This window comes from Pan paniscus, chromosome 9 (assembly GCF_029289425.2).
Source record: "Pan paniscus chromosome 9, NHGRI_mPanPan1-v2.0_pri, whole genome shotgun sequence".
NCBI lineage: Eukaryota > Metazoa > Chordata > Mammalia > Primates > Hominidae > Pan > Pan paniscus.
Window position 1 is genome coordinate 100832150 of NC_073258.2, and position 18586 is coordinate 100850735.

The 18586-nt window shown below is 35.1% G+C and overlaps 1 protein-coding gene across 1 annotated transcript in view; it reads left to right on the plus strand.

Moving 5' to 3' along the window:
• CNTN5 (contactin 5) overlaps positions 1 to 18586 on the plus strand; it is a 1328674-nt gene that overhangs the window by 978728 nt on the left and 331360 nt on the right. The window lies entirely within an intron of this gene.

Sequence of the window (18586 nt, forward strand, 5' to 3'; positions counted from 1 at the left end):
GTGGTGTGGATCACCATTTCATCCCAACATAATCGCAGCAATTGCAAATTAATTCCTGAGCATCCGCGTGGCTCCCGCAGCTCACTTGAGCTGCTTCTTACTTCAGCAAGCACATGGTGCTCTTGTGGGCCTTTGTCTGTTGCAAAAACTTCAGTATCTGTCACTGGATATCGTCAGGATCTTACCACTCAGGCTGTTTTCCCCCTCACTGTGTCCTAACCAAACATTCCTTGTAGAGTGTTATAACCAAATTCTGGAATGGAACATGTCAAACTTTTTTTTGTCTTGTGGCCTTTGCACTTGCTGTTTCTTACACTGGGATCTCTCTCCCCTCTGTTCTTTCCATGGGGGCTCTCATTTATCCTCTGGCCTCAATTTCAATATCACTCCTGAAATAGGCTATCTATGAATGTACATGTTATCTAACTCACACCCATTATTCTCTGTCTGTATACTTTTTAATCCCTTTTTTACAGTCCTTAACACAATTTTAAATTTCCCACATATGTGTTTCTCCACCTAAAACATTTATCTGTGTCAGGATCCCAGATGTAATCAGGATCCAACTCAGACATTTCAATAGAATTTAGTAAAGTGATGAGCTGAAGATCTGTGAGCAGGCTAAGAAGAACAAGAAGAAAAACCAAGACATGTATAAACTCCTGATAGCAATCACTCATTGTCATGTGTAATCCTGAAGGAGCAAGGGGGAGGAGATAGTGTTTCCAGAACCAGGGAAAACTGGAGATATGAAGTGGGCCAGGGATCAACCAGTGGGAGTTGTAATGACTGTTGCTGTGAAGAGACACAGCCTTTATATAAGAACACAGCTGAAGAAAGGATTAGGAAATTTATATCCTGACTTCTTTTTCCTCTTGCCTTCTCATCTCCTCTGGTGGCTCTCATGGCTGAAGTCAAACAGAAGCCACTCTGCAAGCCTGGGGATGCAATTGTCAGTTCACAAGGCAAGGCAGAGGGTCTACAGGGAACAAGAAGGTGACAGGCAAGGGAGGAAAACAGAATAGCCAGCACTTTCCCCACTCTTAGGCTTTAATCCCCAAGAAGGCAGGAATCATTACTGTATTCTTCATTTACATATTCCTAGTGCCTACCACACCACCTGGCACATAGCATTCAGGAAATAGTAATGAGTGAACTTAAAAATATTCCATCTACTTAATCCAATCAACTCTTTATTATTAACAGTTAATCAAAAATAAATAAGTTATTTATGCCTTATCCTGTCCCCCCCACAAATACATCATGTATACTCTGCACCTGTATCTCCTGCTCTCCCGTATTCTCTTATTTATATCCAAAATTACATGCTATACTTGCCTCTACCTTTTCCTACCTATTCTTGCCTCACTCTATCATTTATCTTTGTTAACTTAGACCTACCATTCTCCAACTCTCTTTTTTATTTTTGTGTTAAGAACACTTATCATGACATCTACCTTCTTAATAAACTTTTAAGTGCACAATACAATATGCTGACTATAGGTACAAGGTTGGCAACAGCAAATCTCTAGAACTTATTTAATTTGTATAACTGAAACTTTATTTTTATTTTATTCTCAAAGCATATTTTCATGTCCAAGTTGTACTTACTGTTTAACATGACAACCCCAAAAAACTTTCTTGATCTACTGCGTCTTAAGAAGGATTTGTTTGTTGGCTTTTTTGAGGCTAAGGATAAGAGAGATTTATCATATCTATAGAAGCTAGGGCAAAGGATGGAGTGAAAAATATTTATATATCACAAAGTGTAATATTTTATATAATAATGGTTTGAGGGACAAACAAAGAAGATCATAAGTACAAAATCTTGCTATTTTCAACTTTACCTGTTCCCAGCCTTAGCGGAGTAATTCACATTTCCTACCATAAATCACTATTTTTTATCATGTTATTCATTGAACCAAATATGTTCCTAGATATATAGTCATTCCTTGGAGATATTTGAGGTTCAGTTCCAGATGCCACAATAAAGCAAATTTCACAATGATGAAAGTCACATGAATTTTTTGGTTTCCCAGAGCACACAGAAGTTATGTTTACATTATATTGTATGTTATTAAGTAGGCAGTAGCATTTACATGCCTGGCTTACATACATACAACAATTTACACACGTTGATTTAAAAATATTTTATTGCTAAAAATTGCTCATGCTGATATAAGTCTTCAGCAAATTATCATCTTTTTGCTGATGACTGATGCTATTGACTGATAAGGGTGGTGGCTGCTAAAGGTTGGGGTGGCTGTGGCAATTTATTAAAAGAAGACAACAATAAGGTTTGTCGCATTGATTGACTCTGTAGCTTATGATGCTGTTAGATAGCATTTTACCCACAGTAGAACTTCTTTCAAAATTGGAGTCAATCCTCTCTAACTCTGCCACCACTTTGTCAACCAAGTAGATGTAATGGTCCAGATCCTTTGTTGTCATTTCAACAATGTCCACAGCATCTTTTCCAGGACTACACTATCTCAAGAAACCCCTTTGCTCATCCATAAGAAGCAACTCTTCATTCTTTTAACTTTTATCATGAGATTGCAGCAATTCAGTCACATCTTCCTCTTCCACTTCTAGTTCTTGTTATCTTGCTGTTTTAATCACATCTGCATTTACTTCCCCACTAAAGTTTTGAACCCCTCTAAGTTATCCATGAGGATTAGAACCACTTCTTCCAAATTCCTATTAATATTTTGACCTTCCATGAATCACAGCTGATCTTAATGGTATATAGAATGGCGAATCCTCTCTAGAAGGTTTTCAATTTACTTTGCTCAGATCTATCAGTGGAATAATTATCTATGGAATCTCTACCCTTATAAAATGTATTTTGTAATTCATTCTTAAGTCATTGGATTTGAAATTTGAAAATTACTCCTCGATCCACAGGCTACAAAGTTGATTTTGTGTTAGCAGGCATGAAAATAACATTAATATTGCTCATCTACATCAGAACTCTTGGGTAATGAGATGCATTGTCAATGGACAGTAGTATTTCTCTTCGCTAATGAGATGCATTGTCAATGGACAGTATTATTTTGAAAGGAATCTTTTTTTCTGAGCTGTAGGTCTCAACAGTGGGCTTAAAATATTTAGTAAACCATGCTGTAAACATGCAGTGTCACCAGGCTTTGTTGTTCCATTTCAAGAACACAGAGTAGATTTAACATAATTCTTAAGGGCCCTATGATTTTCAAATTGGTAAATGAGCACTGGCTTCAGATTCAACGTCACCAGCTGCATTAGCCCCTAACAAGAAAGTTAGCCTGTGCTTTGAAGTTTTGAAACCAGACACTGACTTGTTTTTAGCTATGAAAGTCCTAGGTTGCATCTTCTTTCAAAATAAGGCTGTTTTGTCTACATTGAAAATCTGTTGTTTAGTGTAGCCATTTCCATCAATTATCTTAGCTAGATTTTCTGAATAACTAGCTGAAGTTTTCACATCAGCACTTGCTACTTCACCTTCCACTTTAATGTTATAAAGATAGCTTCTTTCCTTAAACCTTATAAACCAGCCTCTGCTAGGTTCAAACTTTTCTCTTGCAGCTTCCTCACCTCTGTCAGCCTTCACAGAATTGAAGACATTTAGGGCCTTTCTGTGAGTTAGGTTTTGGCTTCAGGGAATGTTGTGGCTGGTTTGATCTTCTACCCAGACCATTAAAACTTTCTTTCTATCAGCAATAAGCCTGTTTTGCTTTCTTATCATTTGTGTTTTCACTGGAGTAGCAATTTTAATTTCCTTCAAAAACTTTTTTTTTTATTCACAAGTCGGCTAACTGAGCACAGGCCTAGCTTTCAGTCTGTCTTGGTTTTTGACTTGCCTTCCTCACTAAGCTTAATTTCTAGCCTTTGATTTAAACTGACAGATGTGCTGCTCTTCCTTTCACTTGAACACTTAGAAACCATTGTAGGGTTATTAATTGGCTTAATTTTAATATTATTGTGTCTCAGGGAATAAGAAATCCTGAAGAGAGGGAGAGAGATGAGGGGTGGCCAGTTGATGGAACAGTCAGAACACATACATTTATTATTTTAGTTTGCTGTCTTCTATGGGCATAGTTCATGGAGCTTCAAAACAGTTACAATAATAACATTGAAAGATGACTAATCACAGATCATTATAACAGACATAATAAAAAATTGAGATACTCCAAGAATTTCCAAAATGGGACACAGTGATAATAAGTGAAAGCAGGCTATTAGAAAAATTGTGCCAGTAGATTTGCTTGACATAGCATTGCCACAGACCTTCAATTTGTGAAAAACACAGTGTCTGCAAAACACAATAAAGTGAAGTGCAATAAAATAATGTATGCAAGTACCTTCTGTCTTAAGAAAAAATAATTCACTTATTAATTCAGAGGTGTCAAAATATAAGAGTTGGGCTTTGTGTAGCTCATTTCATAAATGTAGTAGACTAAAGTACCTCAAAGAACCTAGAACCAAATGCAGGTCTGCAAGCTCTGATAGCCAACTATGTTCTAGGGACTGTCATATCTTCCAGGATTTCCATAGTCTCTGTTCTCAAAGAAATTGCATTATATCTTCAAATATTTTGCTGAATGTAATATTACACCTTGAGTCCATTCTTAATCATTATGTAAACATACACTATGGACCTTGACCAAGCTGTCCTCTAATAGCCAACCTTTATCTCCACAGAAATTCACTATTCACCTTTTTGGTTCCAAGTTTAAACTAAGACTTAACAACCTAACAGCAAATTTTCTTCTTTTGAACTCTCTTTGGCCCTTGACATGATCTAATGAATCTTCGATAAGCCAAATTAGGAAATTTCTTTGATTTTTAAAGAATCATACATTCAAACCGTGTTAGAATACTGGTTCATTGTGATTTCTCTTGGAAAGTACAGTTACCTTTTTATGATCTGTCCTTAATGGTGTTCAGTTTTTGTTACTTAGAGCATGCATATTAGTGCAGCTATAATGCACAGATAATTTTTCAATATATAAGCTTATATCTTTCCCGTATTCTTTAAGAAAAAAGAAAACAAATAATTGTAGGTTATCAAATTTTACTATATTTTGATATCACCCAAATTTACCAACCTTCCTCATTTGAAGTTAGGTAAAAAGTCTACTAAAAAGCCATAAGCTGCAAGCTTTCTCCTAAAGAAACCTCTACTTAAATCTGAATTTAGCGAAAATTCAGATGTTTTCTCTACAGGCTGCTGGAGCAGAACACAACAAGAGTGTACTAGTTTACTCCTAGAAATAGCTCTTAAAATAGAATTGCACAAGGTTGAGTACAGAACTTATAAAGTGACTGTGACATGCTATATCATGCTATACTGTCTGTAAAGGTATTTCCCCAGAAAAATGGGAAGTGTTTCAAGAGAACCTATAGGGAAACAAAGGTATGTAAAGGCTTGGGTAACACAGCAAAGTGTAAAAAAAAATGGAGGGGGATTAATTAGTTGGAAAGAAAAGACTGGTTTATACATATGGAAGGTTATTATCAAGAGATTGCTCACAAGCTGTTCTCCAGTTTCAACAAGGGAGGGAGTGAAATTCCAACAGTATGGGATTAAACTAGAAGAATTAGATTTGGTGTAATGTAGAAGTTCATGAAAAAATGAGTTGTTACAGGGAAACTGGGTTATCAGGAGAGGCAGTGGAAGCTCTTTGCCTGAACTGCTGTAAGAATATAATAATGCCCATTTGTCTTCTAATGATTTAGATGTAATGTTCCCTGAAAGGAGAGAAATGATCTGGGTCAGGATTGGAAACGAAAATTTAAATATTTTCTTTTGCTGGATGCCCATCCACACATTCTCAGGCTGAATATTAAGAGTAGAAGGATAGAATCAGGCAGACTTAATTAACTGCCTTTTGGCAGTGACATTATTACATAACATTTCAAACTGGTTGGTGGCATATCCAGGAAGTAGAAATGATGAGTGTTGACTTTTCTTGCTCAACATTCAACCTAGGGACCTTAATGAAATTGGGGTTATTGTGGATATTTCCAAGGTCGGCTTTTAAACACCAGGTACAATACTCTTGAAAGGGATTGAGAGATAAAGGGGTCAAGGGACAATGCAAGCAAGGAATCCCTTAGGACCCTAATAAATATTTCATTTCAGTGGTTCTTTCTAAATGCAGTATATAATTAAACATTGGTGATGTTTTCAACTGGGTGTGCTCAGTGTTTAAGTCCAGCCCATACAAGTTGTTAACTAAGTAACACAGGGTAAAAATGAGAACTTTATGGAAAGTCAGTAACTACAGAAAGCAGCTACCATCTCTAGAGGTAAGGGGGGAAAAAAGAATTAGAATTAATAAAAATTAGAACCTCAGATGTACCCCTAGGACCAAGAATTCTGAGGAATGGACGAAGTGGGACGCAATGAAGCCTCTCCTGAAAGTGTTGGGAAAAAACTTGAACTGTATTTTATTGCTGCTAAGGGAAGGATTCCCTGCTGAGGTGCCATTCAGGGGCTATCGAGCTGACAGGAAGCCCCTGGGAAACCCACAGGAAATAAACAACGATGGTGTTCCTTCTGGCTTCTTCAGCCTTGCAATCTCCCTACAGTGCCCCCTCCTGGCAGTGTAGAAATGTGGTTTTCAGAACCCTTGCCCCAGTACCACAAAGCCTAGTAGAGGATGGAGCTGAGAGTTGGTCATTTAAACAGTAGCACCAATTCCACTTGACATTTTCAAACCCATCTCTTAATCAACTGCACCCCTTACTATACCTCAGCCATCCTGGCTTTTCCACATCTGTGGCTCTGTGACACAGTTTCCTCAGTCTAAAATATCTATCCTGCCCCACAATCCTATTCAGTAAGGCTTACGTCAAATGCCCCTCCTCCATTAATCCTCCCTGCTTTTCTTGAGCTCCAGTCTCTTACCTTTCAGTGTGACCACCTACATTTCACTATTTAGCCTGCCCCACTGGAACAGCTATAGATATCTGTCTTCTTTAGTGTACTGAATTTTTGGATACCTAGAGCATTATTAGATACCGCAAGTGCTGAATATGTACACTGAATGAATTCAGGTATGAGAAATGTGATTGATCTTTCATAACAGGAGGTGTGTTACTGCCTTTGGTTTGGCCAGACAGATGTCTCCAGATGCTTTCACATGTTTTGGCCTTGAAAATTCTTACCACATTTACATTAGCTATAGTTTTCTGGCAAGTTTCATTTCACCGTGTGACCTTTTACAGACCCTAGAAAGAGCACTAGATATGTCAACTAGCCTCCAACAGAAAAAGAAGTAAAATCTGGTCACTGATGCTTAAATGACCCAATACACAAGGGCAAACAGGGTTACTCTGTAATAAAAAAGCCATACGCTATAAAGCAACATCAGTTTATCCATAATGACAGGCCTGCCAGCTAATAGTGTTACAGGGAGATTTTCTCTTTTTTTCTCTCTTTTTAAAAAATTTTACATGTTTCTTATCTTGCTTTTGCAGCCATTAACACACAATCAGATCTGCTCTGCTCAAAAGGCCTTGAACCTGTTACTGTAATAATTATGCGAATGACCTTTGCAAACTCATCTGAAATCTTGTGGTGAGGTGGGAGGGAAGAACACATTCAATTTCCTGCCCTTTTTCGTTCTTGCTTATCTCTCTTTCAGATACCATTTACAAATAGTCTTTTGTTACACTCCATCAAATGCCTATTAGGGAACCAGGATATTAAGTATTTTTTTCTCTTTTTATATGTTTACTGTAAATAAAAAGCCACTAATTATCAATTCATAAAATTATTTTTGCTGTAGTTTATGTTTTCCTTTCCTCACCCCTTAGCTAAGCTGTCTCAAATGGCTGCTCTTGTGTCCCATTGTAACTGTGAGAATGACAAATATTCCTCTGAGACTTCCTACAGTGTGCAACTGGCAAACGTTCCTGAAAGAACCTGCTCTTTAGTTACAGATTGATGATTTATTAATACTGTTTATTTGGAGCTGCCAGTCACTAAGGGCTGTAGGAATTAAAAATGAATTGGAGTTATGTGGTATTTGTCTATCAAACTAAAATCAAATTACTTAATCATTAGGTTGACAGAAGATCTGGGGATAGGAGTCAGTCTCTGGGTGTTGGAATCAATAAACATTTAGGCCTCACAGGAAAGTGGTGCATTACAGAATCAAGAAAATTGCCATCATGAACTATTGCTTGCTTTAGTATGGTTGAGATGAAGGACACATCCTCATTTCAGATGGTACCCAGAGGTGATGGATCCTAAAAGAACCTTAAGGATTGCATAACCTAACAAACATGAATTTGTAAATGGAAAACTGAGACTTCTCAAGGAATGGCTAGACATGTGGATGTACCGCTCAGGCTAATGTTTTGATGCAACTTCCTGTGATGTTCTTGACATGTTCAACATTCTTTCATAGGGCAAACTTTGAAGGAAATATTTAATTTACTTATAGGCTTTTACACTGAGAGGTGTTATGTGTTTTCAGGGAAACAGGACCAATTTATTATTCACATTTAGAGTCAAAGTTAACTGGCATCATATTTCCAGCTTTTCCACGGCTGCCCTAGAACTAGTTAACCTGCCTCAGGAGAGAAACTGTATACATGTGCAAGGCCAAACAGCTAATGTGTGTGTCCTATAGAGGCAGAACTAGATACCCTGATGCTAATTAATAGTATTCTCAGTTTACAGTTTTTCAGTTGCTAAGAGTAATTTTTACTTTGTCACAGCAAACATTATATTCTGAATGCCCTGAAGCATCTCAGTGAGTGAGAATTAGGAATCTTAATAGGCAAGACAAGTTTACAAGAACATGAAGCAAAAGATAATCCCCAAATTGTAAGATTTTTACTTGGATTAGTTTAGACTTATCCAACAGCTTTCTTTTAAGTTAATCTCCCAGGAATTTCCATGGAAAAGTTTCTTCCTCTGGGATGATAGTAAGATCAGCAACTATTTGGACGCTGAGATTCAAAAACAGGATGTAAAGAATTACTATATTAAAAGAATGAAGTTATGCCTTTTGCAGCAACATGTACATAACTGAAAGCCATTATCCTGAGTGAAACAACTCAGAAACAAAGAGAAATACCACATGTTCTCACTTATAAATGGGAGCCAAATAATGTGTACACATGGGCATATGCTGTGGAGTAATAGTCAATGGAGACTCAGAAGTGTGGGAGGGTGGGAAACGGGTGACAGATGAGAAATTACTTAATGGGTATAAGGTACATGAGTCAGATAATGATTACACTAAAAGCCCAGACTTCACCACTACACAATATAGCCATGTAACCAAACTGCACTTGTACCCCATAAACTTATACAAATAATAAAAAAGACTTAGTATATCCATCAGAAGTTTCTAATTTTATTATATCCCATACCCCTACAAGAATCACCAGGTACATAATCTTGACACTTGAATAGGACATCAGTGGAACAAAAAAGGACAATTTTAACCAAAAAGTTGTCAACAATCTGAGTATATGTAAAACTAAACTTCTACCTTGTCCTGGATGGTTTCCATATCACACTCAGATTCCAACAACATCTCTGACATGTTATCTCACTGGATTACAAACAGGAATGAATTTAGGCAAATTCTGTATCCCATTTGACCTGTTTCCTTATTTTGAACTCTCACAGTCTTGGATTTCTGAAAGTGTTATATCATCATCATCCACAAATTCCCACTGAGTATTCTACTAGAAATTGAAATGTTTTCCTAACAGTTATCTCTTCTAATGGTGATTTAACAACAATATTGCTACTTTTAAAGCTGATTTATCTAACAATAAACTTGCTTGAATATCTTTGTTTGAGATCTCATTCTATCTCATATGTTTTACGAAAACACTTAATTTTTAAATCTATCATAGTACATGTATTCTTAAAAGTAGTATGTGTCTTACTGAATCACTGTACTTTGAACTAAGCATGCTCTTCATGTGTCTAATATTGTCATATTTGTATTAGTTAAGCTAAGAGAACAACAAACTTCTCCACTAGAGAAAGATCAATTTAGAACTTTAAGAAGGTTTTCATATGCAGTTCTTAGAATGATTTCATGGTAAGTTGGAAATTAGGTACCAAGTGTCAGTAATGTGCATGCCATTAGAATTTCATGCATTCAAAAATTTTGTATTTATTATTTCAATAACTTTGAAAATTTGAATATGTGATGATCTAGTGTGAATTACTAATGTTATATATACCACATTTGATGCAGCCCTCTGCATAACAGCAGTATCTCTAACTCACCTCAAACCATTGGCATCATTATCGACCTCTGCCAAATCTTCCATCCCAATCTGCCAGACATTTAAAACCTCTCAAGTCCCCCCTCTCCATTTTATTCTATTTTTCACAAACATAGTTCAAATCTATTATTATTGGACAAATTTGGCTCTCTTACCTCTGCTGCAAATAAGGCTAGAGATGTTGTTGTCCCAGCTACTCAGGAGGCTGAGGCAAGAGAATCGCTTGAACCCGGGAGGCGGAGGTTGCAGTAAGCCGAGATTGCGCCACTGCACTCCAGCCTGTCCAAAGAGTGAGACTCCGTCTCAAAAAAAATAAATAAATTAAAAATTAAAAATACATAGATTTTTATTGATGCTTCATTAGCTTTGGGAATTTCTCCAAGTGCTGCTTTCATAGGCCCTGCTCCATTCACTTTATCTGTTTGGTTGTCTATTGTTCCCCGGACCTTATTCCTGGTTTCCAAATCACTCCTATCTCATATACTCTGATGTTATTTTGGACTTTTTATTTGATTGTTGACTCCAACTGCACCTCTTAATTTAGCCTATTTGATGTTCTTCAATACCTTGGTCCACAGCATGTGGGATCAGGCTGGGTTTCTAGAACTCCAAACCAAGCACAACTCTCCACACCCACCCATCATCAGCCTACATAAGGAGTTTTTATTATCACTACGGGTAACCATTTAGGCGTTTTCCAAAGGTATAAAATTTTAGATATCTTTGACTCTTTCTTCCTTTTTATCATCATCTGTTTGATTACCATAAATGTCTCTTAAATTGATTACCACTGACTTGGTGCATAATGAACATTTGTTAACTGAATTAAGTCATTTATCAATGTAATAGGTATATATATGTACTCAAGGGGAAGCAGGAATAAACCAATATATTAAAAAACGTAGAAGCCTGAGACAAAATATGTCTAGGCATTTAGATTGTAAAAATAAAAGCTGAGTCCGTCTTAGTCTCTATCTCAAATTATGGCATCATCCTAGTAGGGTGTTATGCAGTAATATCTGTGCTGGTATGCCCAAATTTCAGAAACAATTTTTCTACTTGGGTTCTAGCATGTTGAGTTTCCTTACCAAAGTCACTCTAATGAAAAACAAACTGTGATAACTTGCTAATAACCATCACTGGTGGCCCATTCATGTAAGAAATGCCCTCAGTGGAAACATGACTAATTAAAAATCTGGTGGCCTATAAGCACAGAGTAAGAGCAAAGTGCACACACTTCCCTGTGGTCTGTAACTAACAAGGTACTGCAAATTCATGGATTGCAGTGTTCTTTTCTCAAAATATTCTTGTATATTTAGCACACATCAGCAAGATTACAAGCATCTCTTCTCTGGGTGGTGGTACGGAAAAACTAATTTTATTGTTATGATTGTTATTATTCTGTACTTTTTCAAGACACTTAATTTTAAAAAACAATACAAATATTTTACATGATAAAATTTTTTAGTATTAGTTTCATGACCCTATATTAAAATTTCCAAAAGCATAGGCTTTTTAAAAAATTAATTACATAAGGTGTTGATGATTTCCTTTAGATTATTCAATAGGAATCCTATCCTTGTTAGGCACATACTTATAGTTTCTAATCTAGAATTATAATTATATGATGTCAGAAATATTTCTACAAATACTTAATTCCATTCATTCTAGTTCATTCTTGTTCTTCCCAATGCAGAATTTATTCTGACATGTAGATGATACATCATATTTATTTGTTTTTAGTATCCCTTGCCAGAGAGTTGTAATATGAGAAAACTTTCTCTTATGTCTCTGATGCTTTTAACAGGCAGAACACAGAAGACCATATATACAATTTATTTATGTTCTCACCAAATAAGTAATCAGAGACAAAAGTCCATGTTTACCTTTGGAATATCCCTCTCAGTGCATCATACAACTTGAAAACAAATGCCATAGATACGGGAGAAGGGAGGGTGAAATTACAGGGAAAGGCTGTTATCTGAATTACATTTTTCAAAAACATCTCCTATGCCCATATCATACAAGTAACATAACTTCTATCTGTCTCTGTAATAATTTTATTGTAAAGCAATTTGCTGTGAAGTTAAAATATTGCAACTTCATATTCTTTACTTTTATTTTGTAAATATACTATTTAAATATGCAATTAAATAAATGATTATACATGCACAATGTATAATCAATGTGGTTCTGAATTGTCTTATAGCTCATTCTTCGTTGCCTTAGATTATTCATGAATCTTCATTATATCTAGGCATTTTCTATTTTATATGACAGTGAAATACAGGTTTTCATTATTTTTTGATTTGGTGCTTTTTACATCCATTGTCCCAGGCTGTTTGCTTGATTTTTGATGGTAGAGCCATATGTACATGGTGGCATTTGCTACAATTAGATTTAATATATTTCTTGCATAAGTGAAACATGTAAGCATGTTTATGTATGCACATGTGTGTGTGTGAGTGGTTAAATCCACAGAAAGACTATTGAGAATGAATATGCCGAGACATAAACTCAACATCTACCACCCTGTTTTTTCTTTGTTTTTTAATTTACAATGTAATGTAGCAGCACCTACCTTGTGTGACCGGTCACTGGTTTTGTTGGTAGTTAAATGGTGCAGAACAGGTTCCATGTCAAAGCTTTATAAGGATGATTTTTGGTCTGAAAAAAATAATTCTCATTAATAGCCAATAGATTTTAAAAAGATAGTCGATGAGAACATATGTCTGCTGCTGCTTTATGGTACCAAAGGTAAATGATAAGTACTTTTGATCATTTTTATTCCCACTTTTCTTTGGGAGGTTGAATCAATCTACATTACAACTTTGAGAATGTTTTATTTATGGCCTTTTTCTCAAAGAAAGGTACATTATGAAATCAGGTCACTTGTTTTATATATCCCTACAGAGAAATGCAGCCTTCACAACATTTCCAAAAGAAGAACACACATCAGTATTTCCCGTACAGACACATAGAGGAAGAATATCTTCAAGCCTCCACTTCATGTCATTCCATTACATTTAGCCACATTCTGTTGAGAGAAAGCATAGATTTAGTAGACCCAATGCATACTTTTTTTGCATTTTAATATCTCTGAAATCCAGATGTATATTGCACTCAATGTTGTGTTGTAGTTTAATTGGCAGTGTTTTCTTTCTTAGAGATAGTGGTGTGTCTTACAGTCAAAGACTGTATCTTGAATGTGATAAACTAGAGTAAGATAGACTAAAATTGGCATATATAAACACTAACTTAGGGATCAATTAAATTAGAACCTGAGTGATGACATGTACTTCCTCCATCTATGTGCAGTTTAATATTTAAAATCTGAGTTAATAAACAAAAGATCTCTCATAGTACTGGAAAGATTTTAGAATAAATGATTGTTGACTATATATTTTCATTTTATAAAATCATCAAGAGTTATTGCAGCATCAACAGTGTTTGTTACTCCAAGCATGCCATCTATGGGGTTTCACACACAAACACTTTTTGGAAAGAAGGGTTGAAATATTAAGGAAGCTAGTCCAGGAGAATCCCTCTGCCTGCACTGCCTGCATTATCTTTAGTCTGTGGGTTTTACTGACTATGTGTTACAAATAAAAGAAAATAGAATAGACAAAGACTGAAAGAGATTGTGCATCAGGTGGTTAGATCATTTGGTTATTGTTTGACTTTTGTTTGGGGGGTAAAATGGGTATAGTAGAAATAACAAATATTCTAATACATTTTCCGTGACTTAAATGTGTAGAGAAAACAAAATATATTAAGTCAAAAGTACAATTAAGTAAATTAACTGTACTGCTAAAGTATTTCTTCAGGCATCTTTTAAAAGCTTTATTGCCATATAGTTGGAACACAATAAAATGTTTAAACTGTAGAATTTAATACATTTTAACATACGTATTTTTACCATGAAACCATCGCACAATCCACATAATGAGCATATCCAGTACCTACCTATTAACATTTCTACATGTACACTTATAATCTCTTCCTCCTTCCCATCCACACATCCTCAACCGCAGGCAACCACTGATCCTGTATGTTTTGTCACTATAGACTACGTTACCTTTTCTAGTCATGCATAACTGAAATCATACAATGTCTACTCTTTTGACCGAGAGTGGGAGAGTTTGCCTTTTTTCATTTAGAATTATTATCTTAAGATTCATACAAGTTGTTGAATGTGTTAATAGATCATTCCTTTATATTGCACAGTAGTGTTCCATTTTATGGCTCTACCACCATGCATGCATCTGTGCACCTGTTGATAGACATTTGGATTCCATGTTTCAGCTATTACCATAAATCTTCCATGAACATTTGTTTAGAAGTCTTTACATGCACATAAGCATTGAAAGTTTTTCTTAGATAAATACTTATGAGTGGAATGGCTAAACGATATGGTAGGAGTATGTGTAGCTATTGAAAATATTGCTAAACAATTTTTCAAAGTAGTTGTACTATTTTGCATTATTATTAGCAGCAGTGTTGGAGAGTTCACGTACCTCCATGTCTTTGCCAAAACTTGGTTAATCTGTAATTATGCCATTTAATATGCATGTAGTGGTGTCACATTTTACGTTGGATTCCCCAGTGACTAATGATATTGACTGTGTTATGTGCTTATTTGATAACTGCATATTTCTTTAGTTAATAGCTTGCCAGTATTTTTGCCTGAGATGTTGATATTTGTATTATTAAATTTTGCGTGAGAGTTGTTTAAAATTCTGGAAACAAGTCCTTTATCATGTATGTGATTCGCAAATATTTTCTCCCACTCTGGGACTGTCTTTTTATTGCCTTACTAGTGTGTCTCAAAAGGTACAAGTTTTAAATTTTGATGAATCCCAAATTTTCAATTTTTTGGGGGGATTGAGATTTTAGTGCCATAGCTAAGATGTATTTGCCTAAACCAAGGGCAAAAGGTTTTCTCCTACATTTTCTCCTAAAAGTTTTGTAGTTTTATGTTTTCCATTTAAGTCTGTGCTATATTTTGAATTAATTTTGGTATGATACAAGTATGGATCAAAGTTCATTATTTTCAATGAATATCAAACTTGGTCATCACCATTCTACTCTCTACTTATATGAGTTTGACATTTTTAAATTCCACATATAAATGAGATCATGCAATATTCGCGTTTCTGTGTCTGGCTTATTTCGCTTAGCAGAATGTCCTCCAGGTTCATCCATGTTGTTACAAATGACAGGATTTCCTTCTTTTTCAAGGGTGAATAATATTCCATTATGTATATATATCACCTACTTTTATCTGTTTATTTGTTGATGGACTCTTAAGCTGATTGCATATCTTGGCTGTTGTAAATATATGCTGCCAAAACAGGAATGCAGATATCTTTAAAATGCTGATTTCAATTCTTTTGGATATATACTCAGAAGTAGAATTGCTGGATCATATAGTGGTTTTATTTTTAGTTTTTGAGAAATCTTTATAATCTTTTCCATGAAGGCTATACCAATTTACATGTCCACCACCAATTTATAAGGGTTCCCTTTTCTCCACGTCCTCACCAATACTTGTTATCTTTTGTCTTTTTGTAAAAGTCATTCTAAGACATGTGAGGTGATACCACATTGTGGTTTCGTATACCTGTTGGCCATTTGTACGTCTTTTTTTGAGAACTGTCTATTCGATCCTTGGCTCATTTTCTCATGAAGTTATTTGTTTTATTGCTACTAAGTTTCTTATATATTTTGGATATTAAATCTTTATCATATATATGATTTGCAAATATTTTCTCCCATCTCATAGGTTGTCCTTTTCACTCTGTTGATTGTTTGTTTTATCAGGCAGAAGCTTTTTAGTTTGATTTGATCTCATTTGTTCATATTTGCTTTGTTCCCTGTGATTGTAGAGTCATGTTCAAAAAATCTTTACAAGGAACAATCAAGAAGCTTTTTCTTCTGTTTTCTTTTAGCAGTTTTACAGTTTTAGGTCTTACATTTAAGTCTTTAATCCATTGAAAGGTGATATTTGTATATGGGGTGAGACAAAGGCCCAATTTTATTCATCTGCAAGCGAATATCTAGTATTTCCTACACCATTTATTGAAGACTGTCCTTTCCTCATGGTGTGTTATTAGCACCTTTGTCAAATAACAGTTAACTGTAGATGTGTCAACTCATTTTTTGATTCTCAATTCTCTTCCATATGCCTATATGTCTGTTTCTGTGCCAGTACCATGCTGTTTTGATTGTTATAACTTTGTTGTAGATTCTGAGATCAGGAAGTATAATGCACCCAGTTTGTTCTTTTTGCTCAAGCTTGCATTGGCTATTGAAGATCTTTTATGGTTTCATATGAATTATCTCTGTTCGCAGATGACATAATCTTATATGCAGAAAACATTAAAGAGTCCAACAAAAAGCTATTAGAACCAATAAACAAATTCAGTAAATCGCAGAATACAAAATCAACAGACAAAAATGAATGGTGTTTCTGTACACTAACAACAAAGTATCTGAAGAAATTAAAAATAAATCCATTTACAATAGCATCAAAAAGATAAAATACTTAGCAATAAATATAACCATGGAGGTTAAAGGTTTGTACACTGAAAACTATAAAATATTGATGAGAGAAATTGAAGAATAAAAAAATAAATAGAAAGATACCCTCTGTTCATGGATTGAAAGAATTAATATTGTTAAAATGTCCATACTACCCAAAGCAATTTACGAATTCAATGCAGTCCCTATCAAAATTCCAGTTCTATGATTTCTAATTTATTTTATGAATTTTTTGAAAATTTAGTTATTTATGAGTATGTTATTTAGCTTCCAAATATTTTAGCATTTCTCTTTCTGTTATTAATTTCCATTTTAATTACATTATGGTCAAATAACACACTTTTTGTGATTTAAACTCTTTAAATGTATTGAGACTTGTCTTATGACAAAGAATTTGTTGTATTTTGGTAAATGATTTATGTGCACATGGGAATTTACATACTGCTGTTAGTGTATGGACTAGTCTACAAATGTCAAATAGCTTAAGTTGGTTGAATGTGTTGCTCAAATCTTCTATATCTTTATTGATTTTCTGTCTAGTTCTTCTGTAAGTTATACAGAAAAGAGTTGAAATTTTCTAATATATTTGTAGATCTGTCTGATTCTCCTTGCATTTCTATCACTTTTGCCCCATATATTTTGAATCTCTATTATGTAGTGTACAAACTTTAGGATGTTTATGCTTCTTGATAAATTGTCTCCTTTACCACTATAAAATATTCCTGTTTATACATGATAATATTTTTTGCTCTAAAATCAACTTTGTCTGATATTAATACAGATACTTCACCTTTCTCTTTGAGGGACAGAACTAATAGGATGTATGTGTATATGAAAGAGAGTTTATTAAGCAGAAATCACTCACATGATCACAAGGCGAAGTCCCACAATAGGCCATCTGCAAGCTAAGGAACAAGGAAACCAGTCCAAGTCCCAAAGCAGCAAATGTAGGGAAGCTGACAGTGCAGCCTTTAGTGTGTGGCCAAAGGCCCAAGAGCCCCTGGCAAACCACTCGTGTAGGAACAAGAGTTAAAAAGCCAAAGAACTTGGAGTCTGATGTTTGAGGGCAGGAAGCAACCAGCACAGGAGAAAGATGAAGGTTGGAAGACTCAGCAAGACAGCTTCTTCTTCTACCTTCTTCTCTCTGCTTTTTCCAGCCTCACTGGCAGCCGATTGGATGGTGCCCACCACATTGTGGGTGGGTCTTCCTGAGGGTGGGTCTTCCTCTCCCAGTCCACTGACTCAAATGTTAATCTCTTCTGGCAACACCCAGAAAAACCCAGATACACCCAGAAACAATACTTTGCATTCTTCCATTTAATCAAGTTGACACTTAATATTAACCATCACAGCATTATTTGCAAGGTGTATTATTTTACCTGCTATTACTTTTAAACTGTTTTGAGTTTTCATATTTAAAATAGATTTCTTTTAGGCAGTATGTAGTTGGGTCTTACTTTTTAAACCAATATAACAATATCTTCCTCTTAAAGTAGTTATTGACATGGTGTGTTTAAATCTAGCATCCTGCTATTTGCTTTCTATCTGTCCCCTATGTTCTTTGTACATTCTATTCTTTATTCTACCTTCTTTTGTGTTAATGGTGTATTTTATTCTATTTTATCTCTTTAGTTGGATAGTATTACTTCTCCACATATTATAAAGCCCATAGTACAATGATACTATTTGTTTGACTTTAAACAGCTGATTAATCTTTCAAAGAGATATAAATAATGAGAACATTAATTTATATTTGCCCATGTAGTTACCATTTTCAGTGCTTTCAAATTCTTTG